The following is a 10,000-nucleotide window of genomic DNA, read 5'->3' on the forward strand; positions in this document are numbered from 1 at the left end:
GCTTGATGTCGTATTATTATTATTATTATTATTATTATTATTATTATTATTATTATTATTATTATTATTATTATTATTATTATTATTCTCTATCACAGTCCTCCAATTCGACTGGTGGCATTTATATGTGGGGGGTTCCGGGTTGCATCCTGGCCTCCTTAGGAGTCCATCACTCTTCTTACTATGTGCGCCGTTTCTAGGATCACAATCTTCTGCGATGAGTCCTGGAGCTACTTCAGCCTCTAGTTTTTTTCCAGATCTTTTTTTAGGGATCTGGGGATCGTGCCTAGTGTTCCTATGATTATGGGTACAATTTCCAGTGGCAATATCCCATATCCTTCTTATTTCATTTTCAGATCTTGAATACTTATCAATTTTTCCCTTTCTTTGTTTCTCTTCAACTCTGGTGTCCCATGGTATTGCGACATCAATGAGTGATTCCTTTCTTCTTGATTTTGTCAATCACGTCCACGTCTGGTCTGTTTTGCACATATCAACCCTATCTGTTCTGATACCATAGTCCCAGAGGATCTTTGCCTATCGTTTTTTTTCTATCACTCCTTAGGTTGGTGTTCGTACCACTTATTACTACAAGGCAGCTGGTGTTTCTTGCATAGGCTCCAGTGGAGGGTTTTGCCACTGAATCATGCCTCCTTTTGTACTGTTTCTGTTCAAGTGCCGGACATTCGCTTGCTATGTGGTTTATGGGTCTCATTTTTCGTATTGCACTTCCTACATATGGGAGAGATGTTATTTCCATCTATCGTTTCTTTGGATATATCTGGTTCTTAGGGGCCTATCTTGTGCCGCTGTTATCATTCCTTCAGTTTCCTTCTTGAGCTCTCCCCTCTGTAACCATTGCCAGTGTCATCCACTGGCTAGTTCTTTTAGTCTGTCTCATATATTGTCCGTGCATTTGTTTTGGGGGGTTGCCATTCCTCTGTTCTGTGTGTCATTCTCCGTCTCTGTATATTTTCTGGTCTTCGTCTACTTTTATCAGTCCTTTCTTCCCATGCACTCTTTAGCCCATTCGTCTTCAACTGGTTTTCAGATATTGCCCCAGTGCTCTATTCTCGATGTTGACGCAGTCCTCTATGCTAGTAGTCCTCTCCCTCCTCCTGTTCGTGTTATGTATAGGTCTGTCCGCATTTGCTCTTGGGTGTAGTGCTTTGTGTATTGTCATATGTTTTTCCTAGTTTTCTGATCTATGTTGCGGAGTTCTGCCTCGTCATTCCCACTATTCCCTGTGCTATATCTGATTATTGCACTGCCCATGTGTTTTTATTGGGCTTTTATCATATTTCCTGCATTGAGTTTTGACTTTGAGTATCGCCTTGAGTCTGCATATATTCTTTCCTGATCGTGTCCTTCATCTCTTGTGAATTTTTTATCCCCTCCTCCATTATTCCCCAGGTTTATTTGTATCCCGTCTCATCTGTGTTTGATGTTGCCAATCCCATCTAGTAGCTTTATCCCATCAGTCCTTGTTACTTTGCCCTTTTGTATGTTGACTAAGGCGCATTTTCCTATTCCAAACTCCATCCTGATGTCCCCAAGATACAATTTCCTTACAGTCTGGATTAGGGTATCTATTTCCTTGATGTTCTTTACCATACAGCTTGATGTCGTCCCATGAAACATCAGATTTGGTTAATTCTGGTGCCTCTTTTCTTGAGTTTGGTACCCCAGGCATCCATCTTCTGTAGTACTTTTTTGTCATGGGAATCATGGCACTACGAAGAGTAGTGGAGACAGTGAGTCGCCTGGAAGATCCCTCTCCTGATATTAACCGTCTCTGCTAATCTTATTCCAGAACTTGTAAGTATTTTATTCCAGTTCGCATTGTATTTGAGGAAGCCTGATGGTGTTTTTCCTCTGCCCCATACATTTTCATGCATTCTATTTAGCCATGTGTGTGGTATCATGTCGAAGGCTTTCTTATAGTCTATCCATGCCATGCTTAGTTGTTGGTTTTCCTTCCTTTCTCTACTGTTTTTTCATTACATTTTGTCTATTACTATTATTATTATTATTTTATTATTATTATTATTATTATTATTATTATTTATTATTATTATTATTATTGTTATTATATAACAGCCAGTTCATTAAGAAAAGTACGACGGACAGGATTTCAGTCAAATGAATTTTGCAGCTGATTTTTGTGAATGAATCAATGAAGGTTTTTTGTAGAAATTTAAGAATGAAAATCCGGATATTGGCTCGATGGTGTCCCTTCAGTGCATTGTGTTTATATGAAGACTCGGTAACTATAGTTATTCTGGCAGAAACATAGTTTTGATTAGATAAGAGCGAATAGATTGACAATTTCTTTTTATCCTGGCAGGTTAATTAGGTTAATTAGATGTGTGACCAGAGGCTTAGCAAACAATTTTCACGTTGCGTTTTTTCTCTTCGTCTGTGTATTTGTTTGGTCATAAAAAAGCACTTTTATTCACTTGTTTTCAGAGCCTATTTTGCCCTCTTCTATTCCGTTTCTTGAAGAATTGTGAACAGTTTGGCACAACCGTTGTTTTCTGTACAGCGTATGATCAAGGCCACCGAAAGTAGATCATCTTTTGTGGGTCTCGGTATAATGCTCTATGAGCCCGCGGCCCGTAAAACTGTAGCCACCGCCCGATGGTGGCCCGTTCTGTATTGTTTGCCAGACGCACGATGATCGCTAAACTTTAACCCTTTAATAAAATAAAAACTATTGAGGCTAGAGAGCTACAATTTGGTATGTTTGATGATTGGAGGGTTTTTGTTGAACAACATAGTAGTTTTTGCAGCCCTCTAGCCTTCTCCGTTTTTAAAGATCAGAAGGCAATAGAATAAGTGCGGAGGGACAGACAAGCCATCTCAATAGTATTCTTATTGCAGGAAACTAGAATGAACTTTTTGTTGAGTATTCTATTGCAGGAAACTAGAATGAACTTTTGTTGAGTATTCTATTGCAGGAAACTAGAATGAACTTTTTGTTGAGTATTTCTATTGCAGGAAACTAGAATTGAACTTTTGTTGATTACAGAGGAACGACAGATAGTCGACTACCAGTCTCATAAACCTTCCCTGATTACTCGCCCTCAAATGCAGCTTGCTTCCGGGAAATTAACTCAATGCTTTCAACCCTACACAAAATCACGTGTTTATTTTTGCGTTTTTTCGTACCTCTGGGCAACATTTTCACTTCCATTGTGAGGTATCCGAGACAGAATGAAGGAATTAGGCGTTTGCTTCTACTCCGTTACTATTTTTCCTCCCCTGCAGTTTTTTACTTCCCTTTGGGCTGCTCGTTTTTTAAGAAATTAATTTTTTTTTATTTTTTTTTATTTTGCTTGGGGGGCGGGTGGGGGATGGGGGGGGGGGGGGCGAACGGCTTCAGTTAAAAATGGCGATCTAGTTTGTGTTTTCTTATGGCTGAGATATGCTGTGGCATAATGTTCATAGTAAAGTTTCCTCATCATCCTTACCTCCCTTTTTTTTTTTTCGTACGAAATTTTTATATATTTATTTTTTCTTAGACTTACTACTTAATATTTTTCCTATCAAAGGTAGTCATTCATCACTCCTGAATTTCAGTCAATCGATCTAGGCACGCCGATTCCATTGAACTTAATATCAGGATGTTAATGGATTGTTTTGTGTGTGTGCATGTGTTTGTGTGTGTGTGTGTTTTTTTTAGAACAAAAATTCGTCGTGCAACGGATTATGGATATTCTCATTTCAGATGGACGTGAAAATATTATCCAATTAAATTATTGTCCCTCACTGCTTGAAAATGTTCTTGTGAAAGCTAAAGTTCCAAAACAAACGAAAAAATTCTCAAAATATAATGCAGTTACAAATATTGAATTATTATTATTACAATGAAAATAATTCGAGCACCAAAAGAAAGAACAAACGTTTGTTGTGATATCCAAAATGTAAAAAAAAAAAAGAATATTTGTTTCATCTTAATAGTTTCTTGTAGTTTTCATTTTAATAATTTTCTTTACGTTATATGAATGCGGATTTTTTATTCACAAAATTATATGAAAATTGAATGTAAAAATTTCGGAACTAGTTTTTTCGAGACACCAAATGCACAAGGAAGAGAAGAAAAAGTCCCTGGGTGCTTCAAGAATTTATCATCTTTTCTGCTGTATCAACATGCTAAAATGTTAATTGGGGAAAAGGCCTTTCCTACAATATTTTTGTCACTATAAATCTTTAGAAAGTACAAATTCCGCAATTAGTTTTTCCAGGATACCAGATACACAAGAAGTAACAAAACCCTCAGTTTCAAACATGTACCTTTTTTACTGTTTTATCCAGCGTATCAACTATAATAGGACTGTCACTATAAATCTTTCTGTTTATGACGAATTGCCTAATTCACTTTCGTTTTAGTCCTCGACTTCAAGTTGAAATATGGGATCTAGTGTAAATCGGGACCTTATTTTTGAACCTTCCTCCTCCTTCTTCTCTCTTCTGTTTATGCGTATTATATGATAGTAATAATACGCTTGTTTGTTTATTTGTTTGTATGGTGTTTTTACTTTGCATAGAACCAGTGGTTATTCAGCAACGGGACCAACGGCTTTACGTGACTTCCGAACCACGTCGAGGGTGAACTTCTGTCACCAGAAATACACTAGGTGGCCAAGCCCGTACCGATCACGCTCAGTGGCGTGATCGGTATGGTCTTGGCCTGCCACCTCGGTGGCCGCGAGTTCGATTCTCGGGCATTCCACTGAGGGGTTAGAGATGTGTATTTCTGGTGATAGTAGTTCACTCTCGACGTGGTTCGGAAGTCGTGTAAAGCCGTTGGTCCCGTTGCTGAATAACCACTGGTTCCGTGCAACGTAAAAACACCGTACAAACAAACAAGCATATTATTACTATCATTTACATATTAATGGGGTCATTCCCTGTGTGTTTAATCCATATTTCCTTCTTACTTAGTACCTATTTCCTCTACCTGTGTACAAAGTGCTTGTTCGGACTTTGAAATCATATAACCGGATCCTGAATATGTTTGATACGTGACTGAGATAATTAGTACCTCTTGTCCTCAGCTCTATTTTGATCTTGATAAGTTGTTTAGTCGTTGTCTAAATCGCATCCTCCATTGAAAGAACTTATCTTGTTTAAAAGCTGACAAATTAAAGCATAATTTAGAAGCACATTCATCACATGATTAAGAGTCATACAAAACGCCATTTTATGATGTATAAAACTATGAAAGGGTGGGAAGACGCACTACTCAATTAGAAATCCCCTTTGGGGGTAAGTTATACCTAAGAGGTAGTGAACTTTATTTGAAACGATATTGTGTTTATAAGTGAAAAGAATATATATATATATATATATATATATATATATATATATTTATATATATATATATATATGCACATATAATATATATATATATATATATATATATATATGTATATATATATATATATATATATATATATATATATATATATATATATATATATATATAAAGGTGTAATGAACTTTATTTGAAACGATATTTATGGCTCTGTATTTGGGAACAAAAGACATGCCTTTATAAGTGAAAAGAATATATACAAATATATATATATATATATATATATATATATATATATACGATATATATATATATATATATATATATATATATATATATATATATACAAACAAACACACACACACACACACACACACACACACACATATATATATATATATATTATATATATATATATATATATATATATATAATATGTTTGCATGTACGTATATACATGTTTGTGGGAGTAAATATGTGGGCGTATCTTCCTTTATGATTCACCCAGTACACCACTGAGTGGTATTTAAATTTGAATATAGAAGTTGCCTGGAATGCAATATACAGTATACTTCATATGAGAGAGACTGGGGAATAAAATCATTTCCAACTTCTCTTGTGACATTTCCATGAATCACGAAAACAAACAAAGGTTCACGGAAGGTTACCAGAACGAGAGAACAGAGTAAAATTGTTAAAAACAGAAGTTTGTCAGATATGCAAAGGTGGGTGGAGACTGTTGCGGCATTATTTAGAGGAAACTAAAAGCTTTTTTAAGATGAGCATATTTTATCAGTCTCTAATGGGTTTCCAGAGGTGCTTTTCATGCAATGAAAGGATAATCAGCTCCGAGGAAAATATTTTATAAAATTCATAAGGCAACATTTTAAAACAAAACTGGCAAGGGACTCGACCTATTTCTAGTTACCCATGAAAGATTCATTTTAGCTTAGATTTGTTTTTCTAGGCCTTAGGATCCTGATACAATTAATCTTTCAATTAAACGACTAAATTTGGTCTGTACCGATGCATTTTGATCCTTTTTTTTTTTTTTTACAGGATTTTGAAGTTTTCGCAAAATTCGGTTTTTATTTAATACCCTTTTCAGAATATTTATGTCTCGTGTGGAATACTTCGTAAAGAAATGTTTACCTGTGTTGATCTTCTCTTTCAGTTTTGATTAACATTCTGGAATTCTTCCGAAAGGACTTTGTTTCGAAGTAATATTGTTTTACAAATTATCTCAAAATAAGTTTTTTTCCAAAAAAGGATATTTATCTAGACCCTGGGGACGGCTTGTTATACTTCAGTCTTTTAACTTTTTACGAATAAACTACAATATCACTCTTAGGGGACTTTAGCATACGTTTTTAGTACTTGCGCTCCTCTACAAGTTTTAAAGCTTTTACTTGGGTTTTCATACGTGCATTTTGTACTTCGAGTCTATCAGTAATATTTCAGTTTGATGCTAGTGATGATTAGTATTTTAGTTAATAAAAAAAAAAGAGTCTTATCTTGCTAAGTGTTTTAAAAATACTTCCGTTTCTACAGAACCTTTGAGTCTAGTTTTCTTCTTTCGTGATGTAATGATAGTTTAGAACCAACCAAATTACACGAAGAAACCATTGGCTGCAGATTGGTGGTTGGTCAGAAATATTATTTTATCACTGTCCTTAATATCTCTTATAGGCCTTTTCAGTCTTGCTAAATCTTGATCAGAGGTTTGGAATGAGGAGTCTTGTCGCAAGATTGAAAACTGCATCGAGTACTTTGCGATTGCTTTAGAATGTCTATTGTTATATGCCTCAGTTATAATCTCAGTGTTCGATATACAGGGTGTCCATAAAGTCCCAGTACCATTCTGAGTAATACACTTGTAATGGTACTGGGACTTTATGGACAAACTGTACTATACTCCCTTAGCGGGGTAGTGCCGTCAGTATACCTCGTGCGGCGCACTGTAGGCATTACTTAAGGTTCTTTGCAGCGTGCTTTCGGTCCCTAGCTGCAACCCCTTTCGCTCCTCTTACTGTACCTCCCTTCATATTCTCTTTCTTCCATCTTACTGTCCACCCTCTTCTAACAATTTTTCCATAGTGCAACTGTGAGGTTTTGCTCCTGTTACACCTTTCAAACCTTTTACTGACAAATCCCATTTCAGCGCTGAATGACCTCATAGGTCCCAGTGCTTGCCATTTGGCCTAAATTCTATATTCAAAGCAATACAATTCGGTATACTATACTTTCCACAGAGGACTTTCCTTCGCGCGCATGACCTACGCTCGTCAATATTTGTATTCTTCCAATAATCCTCTTCGGTAATACCTAACTCTCATGAATCTGGTACTAATAGCTGTTTGGGACAATGGCCTATTCATTTCGATTGTCGATCCCAAAAGGACAATAAAGGTCAACCAAATTGATGTTTTGATCACTCAACACGGGTATTGCATTGGAGGCATTCTACTTGAAATGAATAACGGGAGATTAATATCGAGAGGACGACGCCGTAAGTACTGTATCGCTCTGTATAGGAAGAGGCGGCGTTGAACTTGTCGTATGCGAGGTATATCTATTTTATATATATGTATATATATATACATACATTATCTATAATATATATATATATATATATATATATATATTATATATATATATATATATATATATATCTAATAAAAGGAGCCCATAAAAACGCCAAAATATAGAAACAAAGTTCTATATTTCAGAGACTACTGTCTCTCTCTTCATCTAGGTAAAGAACATTGTTACCAGTCATATATATATATATATATATATATATATATATATATATATATATATATATATATATTGAAATTATGCTCGCTTTTCCTGATGCTGAGAAGCACCGATGAATCAATGACTAATGCCTCTACAAATAAAGGAAATATAACCTTTGTCAGCAAGAAAGTAAGAAAGTAACATGCTGATAACAATATGTACTATGTAAGATCAGCCGATCAGCTTTCTCCGCCCACGTAAGACCTGATGAAGCGAGATAATAGCTACTTATGGCTAAAAAAAAGCAGCAGTCTGCTTAGTAAAGGACAAGAAGTCGGAAGGCCTCTGGAGCGTTACTCCATTGTTTCACGTTTCCTTCGTGGCTTTTGCCTTTATATATAATACTTTATTGATACATATATGTATATATAATATATATGTGTAGTGTGTGGGTGGGTGTGTGTGTGTATATAATATATATATATATATATATATATATATATATATATATATATATATATATATATATATATATATACTTGTGTGTGCATGTATGTATTATGTATATGCATTTACATATTCGTGTGTGCATGAATGTATGCATGCATTAGTTCATGCACACATTCATACATTCTTCCCTGTAAAGGTAAATTTCCTTCATAATGCTTTATCGCATTTATCGTCGGTATTAATACTGCAATTAACACACTGACTATTGCGTAATTCTAAAATGATGAGGTCAGTTGGTTTACTAAAACTTGACGCTGCTGATGACACACATCTTTGCAAAGGTAGTATAGCATTGCACGTTTATTCAGTTTATTTAGTAGTGACTCTCAAGTATATAGTAATATATAGCTCTGATCTGTTTTTTCAGGCTTAGATGACGATTAGGTAATTTTTGCAGTGGATGTGTTCGTCATATCTTGCCTTAAAGATAAGTAGATAACTCACAAGAGAAACAGCAAACTAAAATGATTGAGAAATGAATTATTGTAGCCATAATCACGAAATTAATTCAAGAACAGAATGCACAGATGTATACAGTTCTATATACGAAACATTGACTGAATTAATAAAAGGAAATGAAATTAATTAGAGGAAATAAAAGAAGTAAACTCGAAATCAAATAAAATGAACAAAGTGCAATTAGTACAAAATCACTTGACCAAAGAAATCACGGACTCTACAAGAAAACATACATATTGAGTTCAGAAGTTAATCTAAAAAGCGCAAAAAAATTTTTTTACGCAGAAATGAATATAAAGGAGTAACGGAAAAGTAAAAATTCTGAAGAGAAATTAACTTCTGAACTCTGAATATTTGTTTTCTTGTACAGTGCATGATTTCTTTGGCCAAATGATATTGTACTAATTGAGTCAATGTTTCGTATATAGAACTGAATACATCTGTTCATTCTGTTCTTGAATTAATTCCGTGATTCTGTCTACAATTCATTGCTCAATCATTTTAGTTTTCCGTTTCTCTTGTGTGTTATCTACTTATTTTTATTGCCGGTGGTGGAATAACAGAGCATATATTTACGAGAGAGACGATAATAGAGATTCATTAGTGATTCTTTCTATATCTCTGTCTGTATTGGACAAAAGATTGGATAACTTAGCTCTTCCAAGTATCAGGTTCATTATTATCTATTGCTGTAGATCCACAGAAATTGAATATTTAGCAATGCAAGGTTTCTGGTCAGCTAGTATAGTGGTTAGTGTCGTGGAATGCCACTCAGATGTCGGGGGTCCACGTCTCCTCCAGGGCGATGAAAAATAAATGGCTCCGTACCACAATCAGTTACTGCTGCTGTGTGGGGTCTGCGGTGGGAGGTTGAAACCAACATTCTTTAGAAGGTTGAACTGCAAGTCAATGGCCTCTTTGGTGTGGATGTTCCATGTGGATAGGTTTGATCTACTGAAAAAATAATAA

This window comes from Macrobrachium nipponense, chromosome 9 (genome assembly GCF_015104395.2).
Source record: "Macrobrachium nipponense isolate FS-2020 chromosome 9, ASM1510439v2, whole genome shotgun sequence".
NCBI lineage: Eukaryota > Metazoa > Arthropoda > Malacostraca > Decapoda > Palaemonidae > Macrobrachium > Macrobrachium nipponense.